Source organism: Hyla sarda, chromosome 8 (genome assembly GCF_029499605.1).
Source record: "Hyla sarda isolate aHylSar1 chromosome 8, aHylSar1.hap1, whole genome shotgun sequence".
Lineage (NCBI taxonomy): Eukaryota > Metazoa > Chordata > Amphibia > Anura > Hylidae > Hyla > Hyla sarda.
In genome coordinates, this window is record NC_079196.1 from 38,998,307 (window position 1) to 39,012,973 (window position 14,667).

Sequence of the window (14,667 nt, forward strand, 5' to 3'; positions counted from 1 at the left end):
TGCACTCAGAATCTCCGGCCAGATTTTGTCCGTCTAGAAATTCCGTAGTGTAAACCTAGTCAAACTGTTAGCTGAACGTTTGATCAGTCAATAGCTATCTTTCCTAATCTGTCCATACTCATGAACGTTTGGCATGGGGGAGGGGTAAGCTGCAGCCATACAAATCTGGCACCATCTTATTTTTTCCAGAATATTAAAATTGAGTGGTTAAAATCCAACATGCTTAACTCTTCTCTCCACCTACATCATCTGTTGGAGAATTAGGAGGCCACCATACTCTATAGACAGCCGGCAGGTTTGGCCAACTTTAGTTTAAATGGGCACTGTCTAATTCAAAAACCTTTTATATGTTGTACATCTTGGCAAAACATTAACCTTTCTATTATACTTCATAAGAAAATGTTATTTCCTTTTTATAGCAATCACGGCTTTGTCTAAGCTAAGGCGCAGGCATGGACAAAGTCCAGTAAGTGAGGGTGGGCTAGTACTGTCTGACAGGACAGGAGAGAAAAGAGGAATGCTATCAGACAGGAGAGACCACAGAGGCGTGCTATCAGACAGGATAGAGCACAGAGGAGTGCTATCAGACAGGAGAGAGCACAGAGGAGTGCTATCAGACAGGAGAGAGCACAGAGGAGTCCTATCAGACAGGAGTGAGCACAGATGAGTCCTATCAGACAGAAGAGAGCACAGAGGAGTGCTATCAGACAGGAGAGAGCACAGATGAGTCCTATCAGACAGGAGAGAGCACAGAGGAGTGTTATCAGACAGGAGAGAGCACAGAGGAGTCCTATCAGACAGGAGAGAGCACAGAGGAGTCCTATCAGACAGGAGAGAGCACAGAGGAGTACTATCAGACAGGAGAGAGCACAGAGGAGTACTATCAGACAGGAGAGAGCACAGAGGAATACTACCAGACAGTAGAGAGCACAGAGGAGTGCTATCAGACAGGAGAGAGCACAGAGGAGTACTAGCCCACCCTCACGTACTGGACTTTGTCTATGCTTGTGCTTCAGCTTGGACAAAGCCATGATATTATAAGCCATGATTTCTATAAAAGGGAAATCATTTCTTAGATAGAATATTAGAAAGGTTATTGTTAATGTTTTGCCAAGATATATAACATCTAAAAAGTTTTTGTATCTGACAGTGCCTATTTAAGGTTACTTTAGGATTACCTTAATGGGGTTGTTTGGCAGAATAAAAAAGGTAAATAAAAAGAGGCAGACTCGATTTAAAAAACAAGACAAAAACAAAACAGTAATCCCCTCAACAATATGCTGCCACTACTAATCGAGTCCCTGTTGAAAATACAGTTTTTGGGATTTTTAGGTTGTATCCTGTATCTTCATTGTTTATTATTTTATATTTTAAATAGAAAATTAATAAATAAATTCTGAGGGAAGCAACCTTTGGATTCCCTGCAACAGAGTTCAAATGCAAGTATCCCATGGAATTTGTCAAATCTGTTGCAACCCAGTGGATTGACATAATTTGACAGATAGACCTTGTGTCAGTCTGCAACATTAGTTCTGTATTAATGATGACAATGATGATGGCTTAAATTTATGGTGGGGACTTAAAGGGGTAATCCAGTGGAAAACAATAGTTTTTTTTTTTTTTTTTAAATCAACTGGTGCCAAAAATGTATACAGATGAGTAAATTACTTTTAATTAAAAAATCTAAATCCTTCCAGTGCTTATCAGCTGCTGTATACTACAGAGGAAGTTGTTCATTTCAGTCTGACCACAGTGCTCTCTGCTGACTCCTCTGTCCATTTCAGGAACTTTCCAGAGCAGGAGAAAATCCCCATAGCAAACCTCTCCTGCTCTGGACAGTTCCTGACATGGACAGAGGTGTCAGCAGAAAGTAATGCGGTCAGAAAGAAAATAACTTCCTGTTGAGCATAAAGCATCTGATAAGTACTGGAAGGATTAAGATTTTTAAATATAAGTCATTTTTGTCACCAGTTGATTTAAAAAAAATTTCACTGGAGTACCCTTTTAAGAAGTTTTTAATCACTTACCTCCCTGCACCCACACAGTCTAGGGATCTTTTTGCTAAAATCCCAAGTGAATTAGTTAGTGAAATCTCTGAGCATTCCATTGTCCAGGACATACTGAGAGGTATAGTGTCACATATAAAAGGGGTTACCCTGGCTCAGTAATGGATCAGCAGGGATGGCAGGTCTTTCAGGTTTAAAGGGGTATTCCAGGCAAAACCTTTTTTTATATATATCAACTGGCTCCGGAAAGTTAAACAGATTTGTAAATTACCTCTATAAAAAAATCTTAATCCTTCCAATAGTTATTAGCTTCTGAAGTTTTCTGTCTAACTGCTCAATGATGATGTCACGTCCCGGGAGCTGTGCATGATGGGAGAATATCCCCATAGGAACTGCACAGCTCCTGGGACGTGACTCATCAGAGAGCAGTTAGACAGAAAACAACAACTCAACTTCAGAAGCTAATAACTATTGGAAGGATTAAGATTTTTTTTATAGAAGTAATTTACAAATCTGTTTAACTTTCCGGAGCCAGTTGATATATATAAAAAAAGTTTTGGCCTGGAATACCCCTTTAATCAGCTCAGTGGGGGACATGTATCAAAGATTTTACCCCTGTTTTGTGTGTATTTTTTTGCGAAAAATTTTGCGCAAGCCCTTTTTTTGCGCAATTTTTTTGCGCACGTTTTGGTAGAGCATGTCCTCCAGATGTGGCTGAATCAGGGTACCTTGGAGTGACATCTATAGTACACATGGATTTATTAACTGCCTACTTTTTTTTTACACCAAAAATTTTGCCGCAAGAGCTGTTTTTTTTGCGCAAGTATAAGCCATCTTGATTCTATTTTCCAAAGAGTGGATTTAGGAGATTACTATATTTACCCGCAATTTATGAAGCTCATTGCACTTGATTGATAAATTTAGCGCTTCTGCACATAATTTAGAATTCGGGAAAAGGGGTAAAATGCTTCTACCATACACAAATAATGATACATGTCCCCCAGTCAGTATTTATTTGGCTGGTAAATGCACTGCTCACCTCTATCCTCACTTCTATCCAGATCAATAAGGAAAATGGGGACCTCTGACGACCACTTTACAGTCCTAACAAAAAAGGACATGTAAATTTGCTCTCACACCACCTTTTTCAGTGTTTCACTCCAACTTGCAGTCATTGGCTTAAAAAAATTCTCACCAGAAGGAAAGGATACCCATCTGTAGACAGCTGTTTTGGGGTTATTGCCCCTCATGAGCGTAGAGCTGTGGCGTCTATCGTCAGGGGACCAAAGGGGTAATGCTTTTCCTTGAGGAAAGCATTATAAAGAGGTGTGGAGAATTATAGGCCATTCAGGCTTCACTAGGGATTCTGGGATGACCTAATATGCAAAGAAGCTCTATTGGCACGCGTCTGCACATGAAGACATTGTTAGTCGCTGGCTTGGCTGTCTCCATAACAAAATGGGCCAAGCAAATGCTCAGCCACCTCTCCTACATACAGAATCAGAGTATGGGTCCCAGTAGTTGGATATGAGCCCCACCAAACTTAAAGGGGTACTCCGGCCCTAATACATCTTATCCCCTATCCAAAGGATAGGGGATAAGATGTATGATCGCGGGGGTCCCGCTGCTGATGACCCCCACAATCTGTCACTGTGCACCCACCTTTGTGAGCTCTCCACAGCGCTGGAGGCTCCGGGTGTGTAGCGTGACAACCACAGGGCCGAAGTATTGAGATGTCACGACTCCACCCTCGAGTGATGTTGCGCTCCGCCCCCTCAATGCAAGTCTATGGGAGGGTGCATGACGGCGGCCGTGATTGACGTTCACAGGACCGGCGTCACTACGTCCTGACACCGGCCCTGGGACTCCCATGTCATTACCCGGCCGCCGTATCTAAATGGCAGCCGCATCTGGCATCGCCATCTGGGGAAGGGGCCTCTGTCTGGCAGCTACAGGTATCTTCAGCAGCCCAGCTCCTACACTAATAGCCTGGGGCAGTGAGTTGGCAGCTCATGAATGTACAGGGCAGGCGGACAGCCCGGTCCATGGACGGCCCAGCCCACTGGGCAATTGCCCAGTGTGCCCGATGGCCAGTCCGGCCCTGGGCAGAACAAAATCAGGGAAAAATGGTCTTGTTAATTTTCCTTTCTTAATTTTTTTCCCCATCCTTTTGGGGAAGGGAAGGATTAGGGGTGGGGTAGGGAAATACATATTAATTATTTTGTGATGTGTGTGGTTTAATTATTTCTGTAATTTGTACTATAAAAATTAAAAATACAACAGAATTCAACAATGATGGAAAAACAATGAAAACAGGTTTTACTTCTTCATTATAAAAATAAGTATTTGTGCTCATATCCTTTTGGTAGCCTTTGGGTAAAATATTCTACAGTGAAAATTTGACTTATGAGCTAAAATTATGTTCTGGAATTTGACAAAGTATAAATAAAATTCCAATACGGATGCCAAGAAATCTCTGCCTTCGGGGGCAGCTCCTCCATACACTGGCATTATATAGAAAATGTTCTGGATTTGTCAGTATGTGCTCCAGCATCAACAAGAAGCCTTACACGGCCGTTTGTTTTGTAGTAGAGAAAGCAACTTTACAGCAGCCCCATTTATCCTGACACACTTTAATGAACTTCATTCCTCTTTCTAAGTTCCTTCCATTAATCCTGCGTTAACAGTGGAGACTGCAGTCATAAGGGAGAAGGATATAAGCTGGACAAAGTTTATGGGCATCATTCAATGTCTGTTTACTGCAGCCAATTCCTCCTGTGATATGTAATAAAGTGTGATTAAAGCTGCTCAGCTAATGAATAGGCCATATTGTGAGATATTTCTGCCATGCTTATGATTATTCCATTTATTTGTGCTTCCATTTTCTAGATGCTCAACTTTGCACACAGTGGCGCTGATTTACTATTGTAAACCCGACATGTTTTGTTGGGTCGTGCACCATATTCTGGCGCATTGTTCCAGAAATTCTGTCTGCGCCAGAATGTGCGCCAGAATTGTAAAAAATCTGACTCTCTATTTTACTGAGAAAACCCGAAAAAGGGGCATGGTGCCGGGAAAAGGGGCATGGCCGTAGGAAAGGGGGCGGGTCCCTGACATTTTCACCAAAACCCAATATATTTGTTACGCTGAGCGCTCCGGGCACCCTGCTTGCCTCGGTGCGCTCACAGCGTGTGTCTCCAGGCAGCGCTCCGGTCACGCGGTCTCGGCATGCGCATCCCTGCTCCATAGGGCGCACGTGTGCCGAGACTCTTAAATTTAAAGGGCCAGTGCACCAGTGATTGGTGCCTGGTCCAAAGCAGTGAATTAAGGGTTAAAGGTTTCTGCTTTGACTTAATTAGGCCTGCACCTGTGCACGGCCTATAAGTACCACCTCCTCCCACAGCCTCCTGCCGGATCTTTGTTGCCTTGTGCCTGAGAGAAAGCGTTTCCTTGTTCCTGTGTTACCCTGCCTGTTGCCGTACCCGTTGCTACTGACTACCGCCTGTGAACCGTTGCTGCCTGCCCCGACCATTTGCTACGTCTGACTACGCCTTGCATGATCCTCTTGTTCCTTGCCTTATCTCAGTAGCCAGAGAGGTTGAGTCGCTACTGTGTGGAACGACCTGGGGGTTACTTGCCACAGCAAGACCATCCCGCTTTGCGGCGGGCTCTGGTGAATACCAGTAACCCCTTAGACTCCGTTCCACTGGTACGGCCCACGTCGTCACCTCTCTGGCACAGCGGATCCACCACCAACTCCTGCTACCTCCAGCCAGTCCGGATCCTGACAATATTTACTAAGGTTTCCATAGAAATTGTAGTGGATTTGAGCTGAGGAAAACCCTACAGATCAGAGCATGTGTAAAAAAAAAAGCAAAATGTAGGGAAAAGTGCAAAATGTAGGAAAACCTTAGTGAATACCGTGGAAAAATACTTGTAGGAAATTAAAACCCATAAAGAAAACTACACAACACTCTTAGTAAATCAGGGCCAGTGTTTTGCTTTCGAACAGAATAAGATTGCAGAACGCCTGTAAAACTTTCACATTTATTGGTGTCCAGAGCTGCTGTCAGATGATGAAATCTGTGTTACATGAAGGATACTATGGATCAATAGAAGATTATTGACTTAAATATTATTGTAAGCTGGAGACTGGTTATATAGCACAAGATCATATAACAAGGACAAGGTACCAAGTCTGTTTTTTGAAAATTTAAGTATACGGAGAATACTATGATCAACGCCAATTTCTATACAAATAATGGTAAATATTATAATGTATAATCAGAATCTGAAATACCTGGCTGTATTTCTCACACTTCGGTTTATGGAAGGTGTAATTCGTGCACAAATTCTGGCATGTCTGCAAGTCTAATGAGCCAAACTAATATTGCCATAGAGTGCTAATGTGTCCATATAACGCTCATGTGAAACCATTCTTAGGGTTTCCTTGGAAATCCTTGGGGGAACTTTGAATTAGCAAAATCCTAATTTGGAGTGAAAATCCCATTGTGAATAGTTCACAATAATATTAATTTTACTGACATATGGGTGTCACAACACATGTGTTGCGTGCCAGTCTTCAGGAATGTTACGGGATCGACCCAGCCCACAGCAGAGGCCACTGGTCAGTGTTACTAAGTGACCACAGTCTGTGCTGCCAGGACTTTTGAGAAGTAATGCCTCTCACAATGTGCCTGAGAAGTGGAGCAGGAGGATGCCAGCCAGTGGGAGCCACCAAGCCTACACCTGTCCTTTCCGTAGCTGGAGGTTGATAAGGAGGGGAATGATATGGCATAATGGCATGGGGGGGGGGTGAAGGTGGATGATGAAATGACACAGGAGGTTAGCAGCCACATTTGTAATGCTGATACTGAAACTTCACATGTTAACTAAGTAGTCTACTTTGTGGCACTGTAGAGATCCCTTACTGTTGGTCCCTCCCCCAGGGTAACATAGAACTCACATGGTGATATGTGCAATTGGCAGTACAGGGAGGAGTGTGTTACAAATCTGTGCAGGTCTATAGAGGGTGTCACCAATATGAAAAGTTTGGAAAGCTCTAAAGTTTGGAAAGATCTAAACTTGGATGAACATGTATCCTTGGATGAAATTAATAAAGATTCCTGATGCTACAGACCGGTCAGTGCTCTGTGCTTTTCTTTCCTATGCATGTGAAGATTTAAACTTGCTTATTACCCCCTCTTGAGGGGGTACTCAATATCAAAAAGTTGTCTAAAGGGTGTATAGGTGTTTTAAAATAGATGGAAAAGTGAAAGGGTTGGTTCCTTCAACCAGTCAAATTTCAGTCCTACTTGTCTGGACAATCAGCAACCTGAATTGTAGGGCAATCCACCCCACCTTGTTTAGTTTCCTTTTCCTTTTAGTTTTCCTTTTTTTTCCCTTTTCCTTAAGTCAATCGTCCTGTGCTGACACTGTATGTGTGTGATGAGTAGTCATGTATTTGTGCTTGTCTCATGCATTGGATGCATCATTAGAAAGAAGAGACTGCACATAAATACAAGGATCATGACAAACTGGTGACGTTAATAACATTGATTATTTCAAGACAATGGCAGCTGTCAAATCATGAAATATATTAGGCAGAAAGTGAACAGTCAGTTCTTAAAGTTGATGTGTTGGAAGCAGGAAAAATGGCCAAGGATCTGACAAAAGCCAAATCGTGATGGCTAGACAACTGGGTCAAAGCAACTCCAAAATGGTAGATCTTGTGGGGTGTTTCTAGTATGCAGTAGATAGTACCTACCAAGAATGGTCCAAAGAATGGCGACTGATGAACTAGCAATAGGGGCATGGGTGGACATATGGGTGAAAATTCTCTATGAGCCTGACACTGCTATCCTGTGTGCAAGAGCTGACTGGGAGAAAAGGAGAAAGATTTAGGCTCCTTTCACACTATCAAATTCATCCGTTTCAAAGATCCATTTGATCTTCCATTATGAAAACCCTGAAAATCGGCCATTAAACGGCCGTTAGAAAATTCCATACGTCCGTTAGAAAATCCCATTATAGTCTATGGGATTTTTAAATTATCCGTTTTAATCCGTTATAGTCTGTTATGAATAACGGACGTTATTTTGTGATGGGAGAATGAACGGAAGAAATAGTGCATGCACTATTTCTCCCGTTACTATCTTCCGTCACAAAATAGCATCCGTTATTCATAACGGACTATAACGGATTAAAACGGATAATGTCCTAGGGGATAAAATGTCTAGGAGCGGAGTACCCTTTAAGCTGAATCATCTGAGACTTTTAGGTGTGAGTGGTGAGGAGAGAGGATCTATGTCACCGATCTATCACTTGATGCCTTTAGATAAGGCTCAAAGCAAGAGCAGTGATTAAACTAATTTAGGAAACAGAGGGAAAATAGGAATCAAGATGGAAACCCATGCATGCCACAACAACTAAAAAAGGTCTACACAAGTGCAGCATACAGTTCTCAGTTCACAGTTCTCATTTAAAACCTCTTGTTTTACTGCATTCACTAATTTAAGTCAGGTTTGCAATTTACTATTATAATTGCATTTTATGGGACTTGAAAAGCTATTCATACAACAATGATAACTGAAAATGCGCTTGGTTAGTGATTGAGACATCTTTATACTACAGTCCAGTGTCACAACAAATATCTGAAATGTAAATTAATTCAAAAGTTTCTAAGAAAGTAGAAGTTGCTGCTTACATAATCACAAGTTGTGGCAATTTTCCAGATATATTTAAGGCATCATTAGTTACATAATCTTTAATTAAAACTGGGATAACGAGCTGAGTTGTGTGTTGCCCTTCGCAACTGATGTGCAGGTAGTCCTTCAGAGAGACAACTTCTCACCACCTGTGGCCAGGCGCACAATCTGAACAAATGAATGAGAATAATTAACACAAATTAGATTTTTTTTTTATATCCCGATAAACCTATTGACGCACATGGGTAGCTCGCACAGCAGTCTATGCATAATAACAAACCCACCAGATATCAAACATGTATGAATCAAAAGGAACATGGTACAAAGTCAAGGCAAAAAAACCTATAGAGTATAAAACCAAATAATTTTAAAAAGGTATATTGCTAGCATCAGCATACAAGGTATATGACAATCCAGTACTTAAAAAAAAAAAAAAGACTTGTCCTAGTATAAAAAAGTAAGGGGCAAAAGCATCAGGCATGGGGCATATTGCTGTTATAGCTGTCTGATATATATGCAAGTCCCATTTAATAATTTATAGTGCCCACACCCCTTGTGACATCAGGACTCACCAACATCTGTAATAGCATCCCGTTTTGATATGTCAGGCAATGTCACTGACTTTGCCCTAATGACGTCATCCCTTGGGACGACCATGCCCCATATATGAAATTGACATCTGTGCTAGGTACATGACAGGCAAGGACACTGACAGTGGCTACTATGTCAACTCTCCTGTGACTTCCCCACACACACACACTGGAGCCCTACAGGGGACTCACTAGTCATGACTACCCCCCCTCCTACCCCCCAACGTTATCAGTTAGGTGTTGCTACGGCAGTAACCATAAACTTCTGATTTTACACCCAAGCAAACTACTGGAGTCATAAAGGAGATGCACTACACCTCTGTTCCTGTGTCCAGCAGCCAAAGCTGTCTTGCAATTGTTTGTTCCAAATGTCAGCGTATAAAGTTGCTGCCCCTTGTTATGTTAAACTGTCACCCTCCACTACAGTCTATTTGTGACACCCGTGACATCACCATAAGAGGACATCTTAACTAAGTCCATTCACTATCTGTAACGTCCAGCAATGTTACTCATGGAACACTTCCTGCATAGGCAATGACTTCCCTCCAAAATGTCTACCAGTTGTCTCCTTTTTTTCACCAAGAACAGTATTTCTCCACCGATTTGCCTCCAGCTGTTGCAAAAACTACAACTCTCGGCATACCCAGACAGCCTTTGGCATGTTAGGAGTTGTAGTTCTTCAACAGCTTTAGACATACTGGTGTAAAAGAAAGTTTTGGTAGAAGGTTAAAGAGGTCCAACACAGGAGCTTTAACAGCATCATTGATGACCTGGCCTTGTTAAGATCAGGATTTTTACATTTAGGTGTGAACTTTCTTAAGGAGGTGTTGGATAATGTAGTTATTTAAACTGATTAGTAATACTTCAAAAGATCAGAAGCTAAGCATTGTGACGGAGAGAAAGTAAGGAACGGTATCTGGAATGCAGAAAACATTTTTTTTACAACCCAGTAGGTGGGATCAGTATATGAGCTGTCTATGGTTCTGATAGATCTAGGGCAACCAGTTTTGTGTCTGCCACTATGGACTTTTGAAAAGAAGCCGAAATGATCTAGCAGCAAGTCAAGCTGTGCCTCAGACCTTGCATTAATAAGGTTAGTGCATTCAAAGAGATATTCCCATTTTAGCTGTTATCCCCTACGTATAGTATAGGGTATAACAAGCAGATCAGAAGGCTGGGCCCCCTGCTGATCCCGAGAACAGGGACATCATTTTCCCTGGAATGAACGGAGCATACCCCACCTGCAAGGCCACTACTCTATTCATGCTCTATGGGGCCGCCTAACATTTCGAGTTCAGAGATTGGAAATGTTCAATGGCTCCATACTATTGTGTTCAAAATAGGGCAGAACGTTCTAAAAAGGACTTCCATTGTCTGCCCAGTTTCCAGATTTATTGTCAATTGAGAATTTATAGGACCAGCTAGGACATCAGCTTTGGCAACCTATGAATTTTCATGATCTACAGCAGAAACATCTGTGGGCAAACGTTTCACAGTTTCCATTTTGGAACCTGTATGCCTCCATGTATCCCAACCGTATGTCAACTTGTATATATACTAGAGGAGGCCCAACATTGTACAATTTTCTCTAATAAACTTGTCCTTTCCAAAGAAAGGGATGAGGCTATCAGCTATTTGCTGTGGGTCCTGGAGACCTCAACTATCAGCTATTATCACCAGGGAAAAGATGATCAGTCTATGTTACCATTGCCATCATGGATTCTGTTATAACGGAAACCATGATGGCAGTATTAGAGCTATCAAACAATGCGTAATGGACTCCAATGCCCTATAATGGGGTCTATCACATTTCATTGTGGTGTTCTGTTAGAAAGAATTGTGCTGCATTATGCGTTATTTTTTCTGTCAAATCTGAACAGAGGCTCTGACGGTAGTGTGAACACAGCCTTACACAATGGCTGAAGTAAATGGGTGTCTATGTAATACATGGAAGGCTTAAAGGGGTTACTCCGCCCCTAGACATCTTATCCCCTATTCAAAGGATAGGGGACCCCCACGATCTCGGCTGCGGCACCGAAGACATTCGGTGCATGGAGCGAATAATTGGCGATGCGGGGCTGAGGCTCGTGACATCACGGTCATCACGCCGTCACGCTCCCTCCCATAGACTTGCATTGAGGGGGCGCGGCTGTGACGTCACGAGCCTCCGGCGCTGCACCCGACGCTCTAAACGAACACCGGGTGCAGCAGGGAGATCGCTGGGGTCCCCAGCGGCGGGACACCCGCGATTAGACATCTTGTCCCCTATCCTTTGGATAGGGGATAAGTTGCCTAGGGGCGGGTACCCCTTTAAGTTCACCAGAGTGGAAGCTGCTTTATAGCTCATAGAAACATGTGCCAATCTGGACACATGGATTAAGATTGTGACCTCCAAAAAATCTGCAACAGAACATTTCATTGGGGTTGTCAAATCTTCTACTGATGACACTGCTGAATGAAAAATCTGTCTAGTTATGCAGTGGTAGTAGAAAGAAAAAAGTATGTTGCCTTACAGCTCGTGCCGACAGCTATATTACATTTCATTGTTGTACAGATATGTGTTATCACACCCATACAAATCTCTATGCCTTTACCAGGTCTCCGTGTTCCTCTGATTCATAAAGAAACCATGTGGCGGCATCATATATAGTAGCATGTTTTTCACAGTTTCTTAATAGAGTACCATGCAATGCCACCCATGAGGCCTAAATGGGATAATTTCAATAGTCTGAGAAAGCTGAAAGACATATTCCTCTACCAGCTATAATGGAAGTAACACTGGTTGTCACCCATTTTCCCAGAATTTAAAGTAACTAAGAAATAGCTGAACAGAATAAGGGGGGAACACGCTCTTCTGTGAAACTTATTTTGGTCCTAGCAGTTTCTATAAAAAAAACTGCTGCATTTTCCACCAGTCGTTCACATAGTAATAAAGATAGTTCTGTACAAACTCATTTTTGACTAGAAGCCAAACTTAATAAGTTGTGAGGATGGCATGTACGTTCCTAGTCCTGAATCTACACATAACAATCCTTCAGCTATATCTGAGTATAATATATACTATTTTATAGTATAGTCCATAATGTTGAACCTTATAATTCATTAAACATTTGTGGACCTTATTAAAAGGTGGCGTAGGCTGTAATATATTCCCCAGGAATTCATGTTAAGTAGCGCTGGGCATAGTACAGAAATCCTTTCATCTTCCTTCCTAATTTTACCATGTCAAATTCATTTTTAATGATCCACACTTACGTGGAAAATCAGCTTTTGGATTTCACAAAAGGAACATTTCTAGCGGGATTATGTGCCAGTCATTTTACTTCATTAGAAAGGATTCTTATAAGGTGAAAAGGTAGAGGTAAGAACGCTGACAAATGAGAACATCCCACAAGACGAACCATGGCAGTTTATTAAAGCAAAACTAGGACCATGGCCGTGTCTGTCATCATATATCAAGGTCACAGATTGTATTTATTGACTGCTTTAAAGGGGTTGTCCCAAAAAGACAACTAGATATGTCAAATGGTCTGCCAAGAGAAAAAACTAACCAGGTGGCACAATTTAACATATGGCACTGCCCTTTTCTACAAGATTGGTAATGTTGAGATACTCTGCTGGTCTCAGGACTAGATAAACTGTAGTGTGCGGCTTGAGGTGTGGTTCTGGCATTTTCCTAGTAGTGGCACCAAGTTAAGGCTACAGTATGCCACCTGCTCCAGCTGTCAGCTCGCTCACGCTGTCAGAGAGAGCTGCAGGATGAGCTGAGCTGCTGTCAAGGAGGAATCCCCCCTACTGAACGGAGTAATGTGAGTGGGCCGTTTATAACAGTTTTCCAGAGAAGCAGTACAGGTGCTGCAGCATTGGGCGTCATGCATTAGCCACTCGTTTCCCTGTACGGTATAGCTGTGCCTTAGGACCACTGGTGATCCGTTAATGTTTACTAAGCCATGTCTTTGTGCCAGCATGGCCACATCAAGGCTCAGGTGGTTGGGGTGGTGTGGGCCAGCCGTGCATGTATATGGTGGTGTTTAGAGGATGTCCAGGTTGTGCCAGCATGGCATGTCACCATGTGCAGGCAATGTTAATAATGGCAGTACATTTATGGGCTGTAAAGGATGCCCCAGCTATGATCTAATTGCTTTCTTAATTTCTATCACATGGTCTCACAGGTTTCAGGCTGTCACATCTTTAGGGATTTTTCATATATTCATATCATAGCATCATATTCATATCATTGCATCCCTAGTATACCTGTAATGTCTTAAGGTTACATATTCTTGCATATCTTTTATACCCGTCACATATTCAGGTTACATCATGGCATACCTATTCTGCCTGTCATGTTTTTAGGTCAGTTGCCATAGTCAGACTCTTCACACCTGTCACGTCATCAGGTTGCTCACTTTGGTGCATACCCATGTTACCGGTCATGTCTTCAGGTGGGTTGCATCATTCATATCTCTTATACATGTCACGTCTTCAGGTTGGCAACAACACTATTATTTATTCCTGAAGCATTAATACAAATGTCCAAGTCCAGGCTGGTGATAAGAAAAATGAAGAAAAATATATATAGAGTCTCTGTGCATTTGGCAATGTCCATACATGCTCTAAAACTGATATGCGACATATACTTTTTGGATCAAATAGTAATGCTTGTTTATGATGCTTGTTTTCTGTTCTAAGACCTGTCATGTTCACAGGTCCTGTCAGAGTGAATTCAAGATCTGTCATGTCTACAGGTTCAATTGCAGTTTTAAATATATCATGCCATGTCACCATGTCCTGTTATGTCACATTACGAAAATCTGCCACACTCAGGTTTGCATTATTAATATAATTGTCTTATCTACCACTACAGTTGCTTCACTTAGCCAGTCAGGCAATTGTACAGCCAAGTCTGTCACGTTTTCAGGTTTATTCACATAGAATTAGTATGCTACACCTTCAGGCCTAGGCGTGATACCCTGAGTAATTGGGGGAGTTTGTCATTGCCGGCATGAATCTAGTTCTGTCGCCCCTGTCACTGGATATATGTCTGGGTTTATTAAAAGCCATAACATTTACCTACTCACTCAATGGCTTTTGCCACTTAGACATTAGGCTATTACATAACACCATCATTTACAATTAGCAGACATCCACATTTTTATATCCTTAGAAATAGCATATGGATCATCAGGTATCAACATCACATTCTATGCACGTCATGAGCAGTTGATAATATTGAGAAGTAGTTTGCCACCTGGTAGGCCAGGTGCCTAGTAGGGCTACTGTATGGGTTGCTGAGAGTACTCCACCAGTCACCATTTGTTAGACCATTGTCACCCTTTCCAGGGCCAGCAGTCATGATATTGTAGT

The 14,667-nt window shown here is 42.1% G+C and overlaps 1 protein-coding gene across 8 annotated transcripts in view; it reads right to left on the bottom strand.

Moving 5' to 3' along the window:
- The window catches only part of CCDC148 (coiled-coil domain containing 148), a 250,848-nt gene that overhangs the window by 137,408 nt on the left and 98,773 nt on the right, over nucleotides 1–14,667 (bottom strand). Inside the window, exon 3 of one of the 8 annotated variants that reach the window (XM_056535047.1) lies at nucleotides 8,713–8,881. The exons of the other annotated variants lie outside the window; for them this stretch is intronic. The gene's annotated coding sequence lies outside the window, so the exon portion shown is untranslated. The remainder of the gene's footprint in view (nucleotides 1–8,712; nucleotides 8,882–14,667) is intronic. 8 annotated transcript variants of the gene reach the window in all.